This window comes from Felis catus, chromosome X (assembly GCF_018350175.1).
Source record: "Felis catus isolate Fca126 chromosome X, F.catus_Fca126_mat1.0, whole genome shotgun sequence".
Taxonomy (NCBI): Eukaryota; Metazoa; Chordata; class Mammalia; order Carnivora; family Felidae; genus Felis; species Felis catus.
The window spans coordinates 112,467,850-112,485,580 of NC_058386.1; the positions used below are offsets into that span (position 1 = coordinate 112,467,850).

At 46.1% G+C, this 17,731-nt stretch overlaps 1 pseudogene; it reads right to left on the reverse strand.

Moving 5' to 3' along the window:
- Window positions 1-7,137: 7,137 nt before the first annotated feature.
- Window positions 7,138-7,564, reverse strand: LOC101084428 (annotated as a pseudogene).
- Between the last annotated feature and the right edge of the window lie 10,167 nt (window positions 7,565-17,731).

Consider the following 17,731-nt stretch of genomic DNA (forward strand, 5'->3'; position numbering starts at 1 on the left):
AGACCGTATCTGATCGGGTGTGCCGGAGAAGTGCGGGACCGCACAGGGTGGCCCGGGGGCGGTGCGGGCGACTAGCGGCGGTTCGGGCGGGCTGAGGAAGACCCGCTGGGGTCCCCACCCTCGCGGAGGCCCCCAGCTCCCCGACCTTGCCCGGCTCGCACCTTAAGCAAGCTGTGCGCACGGCGCCCTCTGGTGTCCCGGCGCGATCACTGCGCCGGTGCCCGCGCCCGGAGCCCGCCGGCCCCCTCGGTGGGTGATTGCCGAGACCTCCGCCCTGCCCCGCGCCTCCGCCTGCACCCCTCCCCTCCCCGGTATCCTGAGTCCCCCTGGGTGCACAGAACGCGGACCCGGGGGCGCTTCCAGACTTTTATTTCTTTAGCGAAACTGTGCCTAAGACGGGGCGCCCCTTGGGCGCTGGGCTTGGCCGCGCCTGCCCCGAGGGCGCCACCTCCTGCCGATGGCAGAGCCTGCAGCTCAGCGCGGCCGAGGTCCCCACCGCGCCCTGATCCCGACGCTGCTGCCGGTCCCTCGGGGCGGCGTCCCTGCCGGGCCCCGTCTCGCGACGCCCTAGCGGCTGTCATCTGCTGCCTCCACCCCCATTTTCGTTTCGGGAAGCACTCAAAGGAGGGGGGGCGCTTATCTCTCTGCGGCCCATTCGTAACTAAATGTCATCTGCAGCCCGGGCATAGCCTCTACTCCTCGGAAGCCAGAAGGTGCCCGCGTGTCCGTGTCCGTAGAGCGTGGGTGCTGCTGGTTAGAAAAGCCGGTATTTGATCAGACGTAGAAATTGATTTCCACCCCCACGCAGCGTCTGCCGATTGCTCGGCAAACTATTAAAGTAAACTAGATTTAACAAAGGGAAAATAATTTTGCAGGGGCCTGCTGTGCCGAAATGTGGGTTGCTATCGGCACCGGAGCTTAATGAGGACTGAATTATTGTTAATACGTGGACGAAATTTATAGTGCATCATTAATACTTTTGAAAGGCAACATTCCAGGCATTGTTACCTCTCCCTTCTGCAAACGTGGATGCGATTCAAAATGTGTGCCTGAATCGCCTGTGCGTGTTGATCGACAATCTAATTACCATTCCACTTCTGAATTTGGCCATGGGGCTTGTAACACCGGCCTTCATTTTCCCCTTGCTCGGTGTTCTTAATGCCACCGAGATTTCTCTCTGCTCCCTCCTAATGAGTTGGGTTATTGAATAGCAGAGACTGGGAGGATATGCATTCATCACTTCAAATGTTAAAATGTTTTTAACGGCAGAAGTAAGAAGAAGAATTATTATTGTCTCAATTATGGCATTATCTTCTCTTACTTGATTCCCCCCACCCTGCCCCCCGCCTCCCCTCTCCTTTTATGTAAACTCAGCAGGACAGGTTTATCACAAGTATAGCGTTCCGATTCAGTACCCATCACCAAATGCGTTTTCTGTGAAAGGCAGATCTGTAAGAGGTTGGAAGGAGGAAATGATAAGAGAAATACAATTGCAAGAAACAATTGCATGTCCCATTTAAGAAAGTCCAAAGCTTGCAGAAGCACTTGCATTGCGTGGATCTTCTTAAATGGGTTTCTTTTTCTTTTTCCCTTACGTAGCCCTTATATTTTTAATTTTATTGTGGCACGTGTGTGAAGTTCGGAGGTCAAACTTGATTTCTTCGGCCAGTGTTCAAATGCTTCATTTCCCTTTGTAACTGTGCAACCTCTGCTTCCTTTGTTTGTTTTGTTTACTTGGTCTTCCTGGGAGATTGGGTTGGTCGGTAAGCCTCAGACTGGACTCCCAGAAAAGGCCATTGGGTGTCTTCGTGCTATTACTAGTACTTTTCAAGATGTGAAGGATAAGGGGAGTGGCCTGACTCGCTGTGTCCCAACTCTTGATCTCCGGGCGTTTTTTGGGGGGGGGGGGGGAGCTGGGCCAACCCGAGGTCAGCCAGGCGTTGTGGGCACCTAGGAGTTAAAGCTTGGAATCTCATTTCCACCAAGGGCTAGTACTGTGAGCACTTCTTCTATGATTCTGAGCCTATGTTTCCTGTAGAGCTGAGTGGGGGTCAGAGGGGTTCATCAAACGGGCAGCAGGGAGAGTTCAAGTTATTGTTGTTCTTTCTACTTTGTTGAGATTGTGAATCCTGAGCAGTTGTGCACACACGTGTGTGTGTGTGTGTGTGTGTGTGTGTGTGTGTTTGTAGGAAGGGAGAAGAGAGAGAAAGAAAAGGAAGTCTTCCATTAGAGGAAAGACATAGTGTGCTTGTGAATTGGAAGAACCAATATTATTAAAATGTCCATGCTACCGAAAGCAATCTATGCCTTCAGTACAGTCCCTGTCAAAATAACAATAGCATTTTTCACAGAACTGGAACGGATAATCACTAAATGCGTGTGGAACCACAAAAGCCCCTGAAAAGCCAAAAGAAATCTTGGGAAAGAAGAATAAAGCTAGAAGCATCCTGCTTTCTGTTCTCAAACTACACTCCAAAGGTATAGTAATCAAAACAATATGGTACTGGTACCAAAACAGACACATAGATCAATAGAACAGAATAGAGAGCCCAGAACTAAACCCACGCATATACGGCCAATTAATCTACAGCAAAGGAAGCAACATTTTACAATGGAGAAAAGACAGTCTCTTCAATAAATGGTGCTGGGGGTGCCTGGGGGGCTCAGTCAGTTAAGCCTCTGACTCTTGATTTTGGTTCAGGGCATGATCTCGCAATTCATGGGATCAAGCCCCACATCAGGCTCTGTGCTGACAGTTCGGAACCTGCTCGGGGTTCTCTCTCTCTCTCTCTCCTCTCTTCCTGCCCCTCCTCTGCTTGCTTGTGCGTGCTCTCTCTCTCTTTCTCTCTTTCAAAATAAATATATAAACATTAAAAAAAGAGATGGTGCTGGGAAAACTGGACAACTACATGCAAAAGAATGAAACTGGATTACTTTCCTTTTTTTAAAAGATGTTTATTTTATCTTGAGAGAGAGAGAGAGAGAGAGAGTGAGCAGGGGAAAGGCAGAGAGAGAGGGAGAATCCCAAGCAGGCTCGTTGTGGTCAGCACGCAGAGCCCGACACAGGGCTTGAACTCATGAAACTGTGAGATCATGACCTGAGCTGAAATCAAGAGTTGGCGACTAACCCACCTGAGCCACCCAGGTGCCCTGAAACTGGATTCCTTTCTCACACCATACACGAAGACGAACTAGAAATGGATTAAAGATCTAAATGTAAGACCTGCAACCATAAAACCCCTAAAAGAAAACGTAGGCAGTAAACTCTTGGACATCAGTCTCGGTAATACTTTTGGATTCGTCTTCTCAGGCAGGGGTAAGAAAACCAAAAATAAACAACTGGGACTACATCAAACTAAACACTGAAGGAAGCTATCAACAAAACGACAAGGCAGCCTATTGAATGGGAGAAGATATTTGCAAATGATACATCCTATAAAGGGTTAATATCCAAACTATATGAAGAACTCGTACAACTCAACACCAAAAAACAATCCAATTAAAAACTGGGCAGAGGACCTGAATAGACATTTTTCCAGAGAAGACATACAGATGGCCAACAGACACATGAAAGCATGCTCAACTTCACTAGTCGTCAGGGAAATGCAAATCAAAACCACAATGAGATATCGCCTCACGTGAATCAGAATGGCTAGAATCAAAAAGGTAAGAAATAACAAGTGTTGGCAAGGATGTGGAGAACAGGGAACCCTTGCACACTGTTGGTGGGAATGTAAATTCGTGCAGCCATTATGAAAAACAGTATGGAGGTTCCCCCCCCCAAATTAAATAGAGAACTACCCTATGATCCAGCAATCCCACTTCTGGGTATTCATCTGAAGAAAACAAAAACACTAATTTGAAAAGATAAGTGCACCCCCCCATGTTCATTACAGCATGATTTACAATACTTACGATACAAAAGCAATCTAAGTGTCCATCCATACATGAATGGATAAAGAAGGCGTAGTATACACAATCACAAATGTGTGCGTGCACACACGTGCACACAAACACACATATACACGCACGCGCACACACCGGAATATTACCCAGCCATAAAAAAAAAAAAAAAGGAATGAAATCTTGCCATTTGCAACAACATGGGTGGGCCTACAGGGTATTAAGTGAAGTAAGTCAGTCAGAGAAAGACACGTAGGATTTCACCTATATGTGGAATCTAAAAAACGGAACAAATGAACAAACAAACAGAAACAGACTCACAGACACAGAGAACGAACTAGTGGTAGCCAGAGGGGAGGGGGTGGGGGGATGGGCAAAAAGATGGAGGGCATCCAGAGATACAAACTTCCAGTTCGAAAATAAATAGGGGAGGGGCGCCTGGGTGGCTCAGTCGGTTGAGCGTCCGACTTCAGCTCAGGTCACGATCTCACGGTTCGTGAGTTCGAGCCCCGTGTCGGGCTCTGGGCTGATGGCTCAGAGCCTGGAGCCTGCTTTCGATTCTGTGTCTCCCTCTCTCTCTGCCCCTCCCCCATTCATGCTCTGTCTCTTTCTGTCTCAAAAATAAATAAACATTAAAAAAGAAAAGAAAATAAATAGGGGATGAAAAGCATAGCATAGGGAATATGGTCAATAATATTGCAATGACTTTCTATGGTGACAGACGGTAACTAGACTTACTGTGGTGATCATTCTGTAATGTATATAAGTGTTGAATCACTATTCTGCACACCCGAAACGAATGTAATATTGTGTGTCAGCTGTGCTTCAACAATAAAAACAGAAATCTTCCATTAGAATCCTTTTCACGTAGGAATCGTGAAGTGCAGTGACTCCTAGGACAGAGAGACAGGAGCATTTGTGTTCAGTGGGGACGAATGCCAGGGTCAGCGTTGTGACAGAATGGAAATATTTCTGAGCTTCTCAACCCGCGGACAAGGCTAGATTGGATGGTTGAGGACTTTTCCCGAAACCGACAGGATGCTGAACCATCGTCAAGTGTACCAATCAGGTACAAGGAAAACAATCTCCAAAACAATGAGAAGCAAGAAGAGCGGAAGTTAGACCCAGAAATAACTCTGCGAGTGAGGGCTGTGATCAGTGTTTGGCAAAGGAAGAAAATGAAATACCGTTCTGTGGAAATACAGAATTTCTGAAGAGCCTCGCCTGGAAGCACAACCCTATCGATGGGCTCCTGATGTAGTGGCTGCCTCTGCAGGTGCCTTTTGGCCTCACATTCTCACATCCATGCACATTTCTCCTTTCTGTTTGGAAGCTGAGATGGATATCGGCTATGTAGGATTCGGCTGAAAGAAAGAGATTTCCAGAATCGAAGTTCCCTCTTGCCTGAACAGTATTAGCAGGCCTGGAATGGGTTTTATTCCGGGGGAAGCTTTTTATTCATACGTTCGCTTACAGACACACACCAAATGCCTGATCATCAGGCAGATCTTAATCTTCACAAGGCGACAAGCAGTTTTGGTTGCTATGGCATTTGTCAATATCATTTCCATTACACAGCCTCTTACAGAACCTTCATTTCTATAAAACCTACTCAGGATTCCAGTCTTACTGCTGCTACTTTTTTGTTGCTGTTGGCTAAATATGTCGTGGTTGTAGTATTGACAAAGCTTTCCTGGGCAACACCAACTCCCTTTCTTCAAGCATTAACAATACCAGGGGAGCTGTGACATTGCAGTTCTTTAAAACTCTCTCGGGATTTCTGTACAGATGACGGCTTTGAATCTGGCGTTCTTTTCTGCCAGGCTAGAAAAGTAAGCTTTTGCAAATACATTGAAGGGGAAATTAATTTGTAGCTAAGTGGGAGTGGGGGAGATAGGTGACATGTTATATAAGCCTCTAAAATGTCTTGTTCCTTCAACGGGTACTCTTATGACTAAAAGTTGATTTCTCCTGGAGGTGGGGTTAGTTTTCATCAGAAATGTGATGGTCTGTCTTACATTAGTTATTAATTGGTAGAATCTCTGTTTTGCGTGTGCCCCGGAGAGGGTGGGATTAGCTCTTTGTCCCAGATTGGTTTTGAAATTGAGGCCGATGATCCCATTCGTGCACCAAAGGTGGTATGGAAAAGCTATCAGGCACACCATGAGGCTCTTTGGGGACAACGGGGCAGGCTCCCAAGCTGGTCCATTTAGCTTGAATGAAGGAAGACGCTAGTGCCTTTGGTTTTATTGAGATTGGGGCCTGGGGTAGGGGTGAGGGTTCCTACGCATGGGCTGAGGTTCTGGTGGTTCGATCTACCCTGTCAGCACAAAGGGGGGGATTACTCAGGCTTCCTTATGGGCTTGCTCAAATGTGGGACAAAAGACAGAGGAGGAGCGAGGCTTCAAAGATGTCAGCAAGCAAAAAAATGGAGTCAGAGTCTTTTTTTTTTTTTTTTTTTAACAGGCTCCAGGCTCCGAGCCGTCGGCACAGAGCCCGACGCGGGGCTCGAACTCACAGACTGCGAGATCATGACCTGAGCCGAAGTCGGACGCTCAACTGACGGAGCCACCCAGGTGCCCCAGACTCTTTGTTGTTGTTGTTGTTGTTTTGTTTTAAAGCGACATATCCTAGTTGCTTTAATTTTTCACTTTAAAAGAAGACCAAAATCAAAACCTTCCAACTTATACTTTTCAACCTGAAAGAATCAAAGAATAGCTATAATTCTAAAATAGCATCAATACAGCCAATATTATTCTTGTGACTATTAATGAGCTATACTGAAACAAGATAAGATATAAATACCTGGCTTTGTACGTAATTTGAAGTGTTGCCACTAAAATCAATTACAGGTGTTTATTCTGAAAGACATTACCAGGAAGGTTGCAGACTCAAATGCTGATGATGGTTTCAAAATTAAATTTATAGAATACCCGGAAATAGGTTGCATTGTAGACCTGTAGACAGTTTTCAAATTCTCATTAACAACAATTTTTTAAAAAGGCGTAGAAGGCTACTCTTTTCATATAAATTGGGAGTTTTAACATCTCCCTTTAGTGCCTTCAATTGTCACATGGCAATAAACCAAAGACCCGAATAATTTCAAATGATGACAGATATTCTTTAGGCAAAATTCTCGTTTCAGTACGTTTAACGTCGTGTACGTCAAATTAGAGTAAAAAGATGACTATGAACGAGGTGTAGCCCCTGTATTTTCGTGAACAGCACCCCAGATTACGGCAAACCCAGTTTATATTCCACCATCAACTGCGGTTCTCCCATTAGTTCACTTTGTGATGGCTCATTAAGAATATGTTCAAATGCAATAGTCTGATCATTACCCCTCAAAGTATCCAGTGAAAGGTTAGAGCTTGGAGGAAATGGAAGACGCTGAACCCGCTGTACCGCCTTGAATTCCATTTGTAATTTTAGGGGAACAAACAGACCCTGGATGTTTCTCAGTATGGAAGAATTCATTTTATCTTGGTTGAGCTGGAAATTTTTTTCTGATATTTCAAGAGGATGACTAGGCAAAAGTTCATTCTTCACACAAGGAAGACCTTTTCGAAGAAGATCATGACTTTCATAAAGGTCCACTTGCTCAAAGTTCAGTAACTGGAATGCTGTCCTTTAGCTGTGATCCGAGACCTTTGACATTCATCTTCAACTTGCTCTGTGAACAGTCTCTCCGCCCTGTTATCATTAGCCGGCCCCACTGCTCACTTGGAGTCAGCCTCTTTATTACAATTCACCTTTGATGTTTCACAGATGACTCAGTTGTACCTTATTTCATTTATTTGAATTTGAATGTGTTTAAGAAAGCCGTTATGATGCTTTATGAGGGCTGCAGCCTGCAACCAGTTTAAGGGAAGGGAATGTTCCACTGGATACCTTGTTCAAGAGCCCAGCATTGTGTATTTTACGAAGAGACATGAATGCCTTGTTCACCATCAGTGATGTCTGGAACTCTGAAGAGAATAAGGAGTGCCTGGCTGAGACCTTGTATTGTGGCATTAAATACATGCAGAGAGAAGTGTGACCTGCGTTTATATTTTGGGTATCTGCGAGGCAATAAATTCCCGGTGTTCCTTACCCCAAGGGGGGCAACCTTGGATAAGGAATTGTTGCCACTGGTCAGACCAGAGGGCCAGATCAGTGGAAATAGCACAACAGTCTGTAAAAATGTGCGTATGCGACCGATTGTTGGCCAGGTATTGTCTAGTGCTAAGATGATGGCCTGAAGTTTGGCTCATTTTGCTGACAGTGGCGTCCTGTCTTTGATTAGGGACATCCAGGTTAGATGACAGACAGCAGCTGTCCAGCAGCACTGCTGAATGTAAAGGGCACAAACTCCCTTTTCTGATCACTCAGTTGAGCTCAAGGGGCTCCCCATGTGGTCATTGAGCATAAGAGAGGGAAGTTAAGAAGACTGAGGAAGGGGAGGGCCCCCTTCTTAGAGGTGAGATATACCAGACGCCAGGTTTGTAAGTATCACGGCAGTATCATTTTCGTTTCATAAGAAGGGGTGTTGCCTCCACGATCAAAAGAATATTGAGTCACCTGTGAGAGTTTCCGTCTTCAGAAGGGCCTAGTATACAGCTAGCATTTGTTGCTCCAATGACGTGTAGCATGGGGCCGAGAAGAAAAGTTGTTTTGTACTACAGAAAAACCAGGTTCTTCTGCATAGACAACTTATAAGCCATCATAGATGGTCCAGAGACTCTAGAAGGCATCAGAGGAGGTTGCTAAAGCCACTACAGTGAAGGACACGAATGGGAGTGCCTGTTGTTTTGTAGAGCCTTGTTGGAGGGACCCCCATTCAAGATGAACTGATTTGCAAGTAACAGCATAAAGTGGGCTGAAGTAAAAAATTTTAAACAAGGAATATGTTGCCTCCAGAACCCAAACGTGTGTGAAAGATGTTTGGCTTGTTTTAATGATGTAGGTGCTGGGAATGTCAGTAGTTGTTTCCTAACAGTATCAGCAATGGAGTGGCCCTTGGCTGACCAAACGATTCCCAGTTATTTGAATACCCTGATTGAGTGTGTCAAATGCATCTCTTTGGAGATGATGTCATCAGTGTGATATCATACCTCCGCTCTTAGGGAAAGTTGGATGGCTGCAAAGGTGGTGTGCAAAGGTGGTGTGCAATTGAGATACCCTGTGTGTAGCTGGGTAAAGGCCTACTATGTCTCTTTGACGATGAGGGCAAACTTCAGCGGAGAGACTATTGAAAAAAGCACTGAATAGAACATATTCAGCAAATCGACAATAGCCAAAGATGTTTCCAGTTGTGGGTTGCATGGAGTCAATAATTTCAATAATATTGGGTGTGTACGTGGCAAGTGTATAGGAAAGAATTTAACCGTGTCCAAAGGCAGGTCCAGCTTTCGCCCTTGGCTTCTTAGAGGTGGTGTCTAAGCCCTTGAAGTGGCATGCCTAGTGGGAATATCTTTGTTTGTCTTGGGGCCTTGGGCTATACCAACAATGCAATTTAGGGTGAGGGCTTTGTGTCACAGATTATCAACTGACCTCTGGAGGGGCTGGATATTGAGGTCGGCCACACGGATGGCCGACCAGCTTTGTGTGGCCAAGCCCCAACAAAGACTTTGGACCCAAGGCTCAGGTGAGCTCCCCTGATTGGCAATAGCCCATGTGTATTGGCACATTCTGGATGCCAGGAAAGTAGTACTGTCCGTGACTCTGTGGAGAGAGGACAACTGGAAGCTCCACATTTGGAACTTTCTTAGACTTTGCCTTGCGCATCTCTTCCCTTGGCTGGTTTTAGTCTGTATATTCTTTCAGTGTAACAAACTATAACTGTGAGTATAACAGCATTTAGTTATCCCTATGAGTTATTGTTTTCAAAGTTGATTGATTGATTGATTGATTGATTTTCTAATGTTTATTTTTGAGAGAGAGACAGAGCGTGAGCAGGGGAGGGACAGAGAGAGAGGGGGACACAATCCGAAGCAGGCTGCAGGCCCCGAACTGTCAGCACAGAGCCCTACGCGGGGCTCGAACTCACAGACCGTGAGATCGTGACCTGAGCTGAAGTCAGACGTTTAACTCATTGAGCCACACAGGCTCCCCTATTTATTTATTTTTTAAAGTAATCTCTACACCCAATGTGGGGCTCAAACTCATGGCCCCAGGATCAAGAGTTGCATGTTCCAGCCAACCGGGTGCCCCAAAGATTTTTTGTTTTAATTTTAGGCAGGCTCCACACCAGACATGGGGCTTGAACTCATTACCCTGAGATCAGGAGTCCCATGTTCTATTGACTCAGCCAGCCAGGTGCCACTCTATGGATTCTTCTAGTGAATTACTGAAGCCTAGTGTGATCGCAAGAGTGCTTAAACTTATAATTGGTGTCAGAAGTGAGGGCAGTCTTGTGAACTGTGCTCCCTGTAACTTTGGAGGGGCCTCAATCAGGGGTGCCATGTAGTTAAGGTTGAAGCAATCCACTGTTGGGCGCTATTCATTTTAATCAGGCCTGAGCATTGGCCAGTTTGGGCTACTGGGTATGATTAACGAATTTTAAACAGCAGGGAAGAGGTCCATGTGATTTCATTTTTACCAAGCCAATTGTAACTATGAAATATTTAATTTTATTTTGGTTTGTTACTCATTGGGTCAGAGTGGCTATGCCCACTCTGGGCATGGATCACCATGGGCAATTTAGCCAAGATGGTAGTTCTGATGGTTAAAGTGGGGCATACCTCTTTGTCCTTTATTTCATATTTGGTAATTGCCCTAAGCATGTAGAGATTCCCCAGGTATACCTGTAATTTGGGCCCCAGCACCAGTTAGGGCACGAAAGTTTGCCAATTGGTGCATTTCAGCAGATGTTAATTTAGAATGTATGTTTTCGAGTGCAAAAGCCAATAAGAACCCTATTATTTTTGTGTTGCATATGTTATTTTGGTAAAATTTGGATTTCTGATTGAGTCAAATTTCAGCCTGCTCCAATAGCAGATTTGATGAACTGTAACCGAGATCGTATGGCCTACGAAGCCTAAAAAGTTACTCTGTGGCCTTTTAGGAAACCTAAAAAGTTACTCTGTGGCCTTTTACATAAAAAGTTTGCGGACGCCTGTTTTAAACAGTGGCCCTGATCCTGAAACTTCCCTGCTTTGGAACCGACAGTGTCGCCTTTTTGCTTATTGGAGACTCTCCAGCCGGCCAGCTCCGGCCCCCGTCTCATCTTACCCTCTCACTGAGCAGAGAGAGAGGAAGCTCTTTTAGGCCAAGAGCTGGGCCTCTGGCTCCTCTTGTAGACCCTGCGTTGCAGAGCCACTGTTTGGCACCCTAGGGCCATAAGAGACGTTCGTAGAATTAACGGCAAATAGGCACTCGGTAGGGTGTGGGGGGGGGGAGCTGACTCTGAACAGAGCTGAGCTCTACTGGGCTTCCACTGCCTCCCATCAGATGTGCGCAGGAAAACCCCACATCAAGGCAGTCCTGGATTCTGTCTGCAGGCACCGTGAGGTCCGTAGGTCTGAGCTCTTACTGCTGCTTTTGATAACTGCAGCTATCATTTATTGGGAACTGACCGTGTGCCAGGCATTTTGCTAAAGGCCTTATTTCATGTAATCTTCCCAGGCCCAGGAGGTCAGGACGGTCAGTTCCACTCGAACTCCTCTTTCGAAAAAATGTGAAGTCGTTTTCCGACTAGGGTGGCTGATAGAGTCGGGAACAATCTGAGCATAACACGAACTTCGTATTTGCTCACACGTGCTTTCCTCCGCAAGACACACGAGTTGAGCACAGGAAACTGCACCCACCTGAACCGAACCACACAGGGATACACAAAGCATGTGCGAGCATGTGCGAGCATGTGCGAGCATGCACGGACATGCCCCTAGACATCCCACAGTTGTCTCAGTTCCCCACGTGTGATGGGAGCCACACAGTCCGCAGCTGCTCGAGCCCCTCTGTCCGATTTTAGATCACCCTCCTTCCCCTGCCTGGCAAGAATTCACAGGCTGCAGCCCTTCCGACAGCCATCTGCACAAGCAAACCTCAGGTCTTTTGAAAGGGCCACATTTGTTGTCGTATTTATGTATTACTTGACCGCTTAACATGCACAAAATGGCCATGCTATTTTTATTAGGTTCCTGTCTTCCAGAACATGTTGCTGATGAAGGTTTTGAGTTGTTGTGCCTCTCAACTTATCTCTTCCCGTGAATCCTGTGACTTTGAACGCACAATTTGACATAGCGTGGGATTTTTAGGAACGCATACGTCACGTTGTAGCAGAACCGACTGTCCTGTAATTACTCCCATTTTGCAGGTGGTAAAACTGAGGTCTTAAGAGGCAAAGCGATTTATTCAAGGTCACATAGCTGGGAGGTTTTGGAGCTGGATTTTGAACCCAGAGCTCTGTGATTCCATAGCTTAAGCCCTGAATTACCCCACTGCATTGATTTACAGGCCATAATCGAAACTACTTTTGGCTATTTCTGTTTTTAATTTTTTTTTTATTATTTATTTGAGTGAGAGAGAGAGAGAGAGAGAGAGCGGGAAGGGCAGAGAGAGAGAGAGAGAGAGAGGGAGACACAGAATCTGAAGCAGGCTCCAGGTTCTGAGCTGCCAGCACAGAGCCCGAGGTGGGGCTCAAACTCACCAACCGTGAGATCACGACCTGAGCTGAAGTCGGACGCTTAACCAACTGAGCTACCCAGGCGCCAGGGCTATTTCTGTTTTTAAAACAGAAATCGGAGAGGTCTGGCAGAAAGTAGGCAAGAGACTTTGCTTTACTTCTTGTGATTGTTTTGTTTTGTTGTTGCTTGGGGGTTTGACAAATAGACCTCAGGATTCTGTTGCTTTCCACACTTTTCCGCTTGAGGTACTGAGGCAGGGTGGAGATTGGGAGCTGGGAGTGAACAGGAACCTCTTATAGAGGGCTGGAGACGAAATCAATTCTCTCCTTGCCTGGAGATGCAAACATAATGGAAAGATCTGGGCGTCATAAGAGACCATAGAGTGAGTCAGCAAATCAATGCCGGTTTGTTTTTTGAAAGCTAATGTGATGCTGTGATGTGTAATAATAACAGGAATACAACCTGCAGGAATCATAAAATAACTCCTTAGCATTGATCAGGGCCTTATTAGAATGGTGTGATCAGCTTGGGGTCTGTAATTGAAGAGGGAAGCGAAGAAGTCACAGAAGAGAGAGAGGGCTTGTCCCTGAATCCTGTATGCCGCAAGGACTCTGCACATAGACTACCCCCCCCGCAACTGCCGCAGTGGGTGTTGCTGTGATGTCATACTGAGCCTATAGGCTCTGAGAGTGAAAGATGGGGGCAGGGATGGGGTAGGGATGGTTTTCCAGGAGGCAGAGAGCCTGAGTAGCAAAGGCAGAACAGGGGGTGAGAGCGAGGTAAGCCAGAAAGCTAGAGACTAGGCAGGACAGCCGCAAAGGGACATAGGGTTGACCCCAACCTCCGGCAGGAAGCATTGTTTACACTTACAGCTTTGAGTCTGGTGGGTTTGGCAAGAGAGGATCCGAGCATATGGCTGGGTCAGGACGGGAGGTGGCCGAACCTGCCCCAGGTGGGGAGCATGAGCTCAGAACCAAGGGCTGGACTCAATTGCTAAAAACTCCAAAGTTCCTGGTTGGTTAAAAATGAAATTCATTTTTAAAATTGAAAAATTGAAAAATTGAAAAAATCGGAATACAAAAGCAACACCTCACTGGGGCGCCTGGGAGGCTCAGTCCGTTAAGCGTCCGACTCTTGGTTTCAGCTCAGGTCCGTGATCTCACGGTCTGTGAGTTCGAGCCCCACATCAGGCTCCGTGCTGGCAGTGCAGTCTGCTTGGGATTCTCTCTGTGTGCCCCTCCCCAGCTCATGCTCGCTCTCTCTCTCTCTCTCTCTCTCTCTCTCAATGAATAAATAAACTTAAAAAAAATCAATGCATCATTATTGTCAGGACTTTATAAAGGAAAGCAAAAGAAGAAAATACCAATTCCTTCTTATCCTATCACCCAGAGATAAGGTACTGGTAACACACCGGGGTGTTTTTCTCCTAGGTTTTTTTTTTTTTTTTCCATACACGCGCAAAGGTGTGCGTCAAGTATTACTGTATTGTTAAAGAGTTTAGCCCCTGGAACCAGACTGCCTGGGTTCGAATCTGAGCTCTGCCATTTAGTAACTAAGTGTCCTTGAGCGAAATCACTTATCCTCTCAGACTTTCAACTTTCTCGTCTGTAAAAATTGGGATGATAACAGTAACTGTCTCACAATTGTTAGACAAAATCACAATTGTGATTGTGGTACAGGTTAACAGGATAGGTACACCGCAGGAAACTTCAGGGTAGAGCTTGGCCCTACCCTGGACACTCAATTATTTTAGTCATTCAATGACTATGTTATGTATGTTATATATGTGGTATATATTAACTTAGTGATTGTTTACTGAGCCAGGCACTGTTCTAGGCACTGTGTATACAGCAATAAACAACAATGGAAAGCTGTCCCTACTGCATATGTAGTTTTGTGTTTTGCTTTATCCACTAAATTATATCATGGGCGTTTCCCTATGTCATTAAAACATTCCTTGAAAACACCACTTCCATTGGCTGCATTGGTTAGTTGCCTGACCTCCCACTGTTGGACGTTTTGGTTGTCCATTTGGTAGACATTATAGGTGGATATCATTGTATGGAATTCTTTTTCTGGAAATTGTTCCCCCCACCCCCACCACGGGATCAGTTGACAGAAGGGGCATTTCTGGGCCAAAGACTTATGATACAGAGAGCCAAATTGCTTTTCAGAAAGGTTTTTACCAATTTCCATCATCTTGGTTAGACTGTTCCCTCCTCCTCCTTTTTTTTTTTTTAAACTTTTATAGAGGAATTCGTTTTCTAAGGTCTTGAGGAACTTTATGTTTTCGGGTATGAGTAGCATCTGTGAAGAAGAGGAGGAAGGTGAACCATTCGGGGTATGAAACGTTCTCTGTCACACTGGGGTGCTGGTAATGTAACACTTCAGTGGGACTGAATGAAATGCCAGGCACGCTGGCATCTAAAGGAGACTCAGGGTGCACCTGGGTGGGGCTCAGTCGGTTAAGCGTCTGACTCTTGGTTTTGGCTTAGGTCATGATCTCACGGTTTTGTGGGTTGAAGCCCCGTGTTCAGCTCTGCGCTGGCAGTGCAGAGGCTGCGTGGGATTCTCAGTCTCTCCCTCTCCCTGCTTCTCCCCTGCTCGTGCTGTCTCTGTCTCTCTCAAAATAAATAAGTAAATACATAAACTTAAAAATCAAGTAGACTCAGGAAGCCAGAGAAAGGAATTTCTAATGTTGGTATTTGAGGTATTTGGGCACCATGATGGGAGAGAGGCACTCTTGCCTTCTGTTTGCATGAAAAGTAAATGAGGTATCGTATGTGCCTCAAGGAGCTTCCTCTGTGGTAGAGAAGACTAGGCGAGCACTCATAATTGTACTCCAGTTAGACTGTGCTATATGTGTAGAGAGAAAGGTGATGTGGTTTCCTGATGGACTAGACACAGGGTGTAAGAGCACAGAGCGAAGGGTGTGGCTAGGATGGGGAGAACCCTTTCGTAGATGTTGGGTTGTGTCGTACACAAAGGCACCTGGGTTAGACAGCAAGGGATTGGGGACTAAATATGACCCATGCTTCATTCACTGTGCTCATGTCTAGCGGAACAGGGTGCTGTCTATGCAGAGGGGCAAGGGGCACCTTTTAAACTTGCACAACGATGCCATGTGAGCGAGTATCAGCCCTGTATGCACTTGGTGGAGGAGTGCTCATGAATAAGAGTAACCTGGGCGATTGAGCCCATGACCTTTAGAGAACACAAACTCCTAGAAGGCTGGACTGTTCCTCAGGTGATCCTGAGACATCATCTAGAGCGGGGGAGTCCCCACTTGAGAGTTATTGCTAAGGCAATTAATGGGAGCCTTCATTAGGCAATGCCATGATCTGCTTGGTGGTTTGGAATGGGCCTCCCACTGGGAGGTGGTGTTTATATCCTCCCCCAATGAAACTGGGGGTGATGATGACTTTGACTCATAAATTGTAAGGGAAGTGATGCTATGTGCCTTCCAAGGCTAGGAATAGAAGGCCATTCAGTTTCCAGCATGTTCATTTGAACATTTACTTTTGGAAACTGAATCAACACATAAGAAGTCTGGCTTCCCTGAGGCTACCAAGCTGTGAGGAAGCCCAAGGCACATGGAGAGGCCACACAAATGCACTGGTTGACAGTCCCAGCTGAACCTAGCTTTTAAGTCATCGCAGGCTGGGGAGCAGATATACGAGTGAGGAAGCCTCCAGATGATTCCATTTCACAAATGTTCAAGTCTTTTCTCAGCTGAGGTCCCAGACATCAAGGAGTAGAGAAGAACCTTCCCCTAAATCCCGACCCCTGGAATCTATAGGCATAACAAAACAGTTGTTTTACCCCACCACATGTTTCGGGAAGCTTTTAGATGTAGCAATAGATAGCTGGAAAAGTTACTCTAACACTCTGGGGAGAATGGAATGGATGGAGTAAGAGTAGAATTGAAGAGACCGGTTGAGAGCAGCTGCTGTAGTCAGGGTAGCCTGAGCTAAGATTGTGGAAGAGGAGATAGAAAAAAATGCGTGCACTTGAGAGAGATAGGAAGGAGGTAGAATCAAAAGTGCTTAGTGATGGAGCACCTGGGTGACTCAGTCGGTTAAGTGTCCGACCTCAGCTCAGGTCATGATCTCATGGTCCGTGGGTTTGCGCCCCGCATCAGGCTCTGTGCTGACAGTTTGGCACCTGGAGCCTGCGTTGGATTCGGTGTCTCCCTCTCGCTCACTGTCCCCTCCCCCGCTCGTTCTGTGTTTCTCTCTCTTTCTCGCTCTCTCTCAAAAATAGATACAACATTTAAAAAAATTTTTTAAAAAAGGGAGCCCTTGCAGTGGCCTTGACAAAAGATGGTGGTGACTTGCAATTGGTAATTTCCAAAGGGGAAAGAAAGGAGAAGAGGGACCAGACTCCAGACCAATTGAAGGGGCAGATTCAACAGGCTTAAAACTGGATTGGATTCTTATGACACAGAAAACACAAATCATAAAAGAAAAAAATAATAGACTGGCCTTCATAAAAACTTGTAACTTCCTTTCACCAAATCGCACCACTCAGAGAATGAATAGTTAAGTCAAAGACTGGGAAAAATATTCACAACACTGGGACAAATGACTGATATCCCGAATCTATAACGAACTCTCATAACTCAATAATAACACACATAATCCCATTGAAAACGGGCAAATGATTTGAAGAGAGAGTTCCCAAAGGGAGCTAATGCAGATGGCTGATTAACACACACGAGAAGGTGCTCAACATCATTAGTTATTAGGGAAACGCAACTCAAAACCATGGGATACTGGGGCGCCTGGGTGGCTCAGCTGGTTAAGCATCCGACTCTCGACTTCGGCTCAGGTCGTGAGCCTGTGGTCTGTGGGTTCGAGCCCCGCGTCGAGCCCCACTCTCTCCCTCTCCCTCTGCCCTTCTGCAGCTCTTGCACAGTTTCTCTCTCTCTTAAATAAATCAACCAACCATGGGAGACTACTGTACATCCACTGTCCGTGGGAATGTAAAATGTAAAATGGTACAACCAGTTGAGAAAAAAAATCTGGGGGTTCATATTTCACTAAGCGTACACCGATCCTCTGACCCAGCCATCCCCCTTCTAGGATCCCTGCTAGGGATTTCCCAAGAGAAATGAGCTGGAAGTATATTTCCACGTTACCTCCAAGTGGAAACAACCCAGAGGTCCATCATCTGGCGAAGGGACAGGCAAAGTATGGTCCAGTTGTGTATTGGAGTTCGAC